A 1,364-nucleotide genomic window follows, 5' to 3' on the forward strand; every position below is an offset into this window, starting at 1 on the left:
GGGTCACAACATGAGTAACTGTATTTAAAGGGCCAGAAGGTTGAGAACCACTGAGTTAAAGGAAAGAAGATGGATAAAGTGGTAATAACAGGAAGGGGATAATCTGGTTTCTGGAGAAGTTGTGTGTTTTTTCTTATTACAAAAGTTGTGTTTAATGTAGAAGATTTATAAGATATTGATGAATCAAAAATTATCCCACAAACCAGAGTTAATCAAGTGTAACATTTTGGCATTTGTCTTTCTGGCCCATCACTGTTCTATACACACATGCATGCATTTTTTACCAAAAATGTATCAAGCCATTTATATTATTTTATTACTTGTTTTTCAATTAAAATACATTGCTAACACTTTGCCATGATAATAAATATGCAGTGAAGCATCATTTCAATAGCTTCTGATATTCCTACAGGCCATATTGAAACAATTTCTTTCACTGTCAGCATCCATCCTCTTCTCCTCTCCTCTCCTCTCCTTTCTCTTCTCTTCTCTCTTCTCTCTCCTCTCCTTTCCTCTCGCCTCCCCTTCCCTTCTCTTCCATTCTCTCCAATTATCTTTCCTCTCCCACCCCCCACAATCTATTGTGTAGTGGAAGTATAATTAATTCAGTCAAAATAGACTTAACATTGAATAAAATGTAGGCAATATCAGAGAAATACTTGTTTAAAAATGGAATTTATTTTAAGCTGAATGATACTTGAGCATTTTTATACCTAGCTCTGTGTGTGTGTATGAGAGAGAGAGAGAGAGAGAGAGAGAGAGAGAGAGAGAGAGAGAGAGAGGAGACTAGTGGAGAGGGAATGGTTGAAGATACTGGGGAACTAGAAGGAGTGATGTCAATGAATCAAGGTTCTAGGAAAGAGAGAGGATACCATGATTAATCTCAGACAGGCGCCTATAAATCTGTGAGGGGTATATCAGGTTGGATGGCAGGAAGAAGAGGCTATTTCTGGCTTCTGATTTATGATAAAGTGAGAGTCCAAGATATGTGCTGAGACATAGGGGGAAGGGGGCTTAAGAAAATTGGTGAAGAGCTGAACTGGCTTCTTAGGTGAATGAGAGAGAATATTGAGAAAGAGTACACAAAGGATACATGGCAGTGTGCAAAACCATGTTGAGACTGAAGCCAATGCTCAGGCATAGGAGGAACACATTTAAGGTTGGTCTAGGTGTGGGGTTCTGCTACTATGCAAGTACAATGGACGGGCCAGCTGCAAGGCAGTTTGAAAATATTGGTGAGAAAGTTGTCTGCGGTGGAAATGAAGGATAGCTGCTAGATTACATGGGAAATAATGGAGGGAGTAAATAAATAGAGGATTAAATGAATTAGAAAAATAACTGTAATAACAATACAGACAAAGACT

Source organism: Myotis myotis, unplaced genomic scaffold (genome assembly GCF_014108235.1).
Source record: "Myotis myotis isolate mMyoMyo1 unplaced genomic scaffold, mMyoMyo1.p scaffold_m19_p_4, whole genome shotgun sequence".
NCBI classification, from domain to species: Eukaryota; Metazoa; Chordata; class Mammalia; order Chiroptera; family Vespertilionidae; genus Myotis; species Myotis myotis.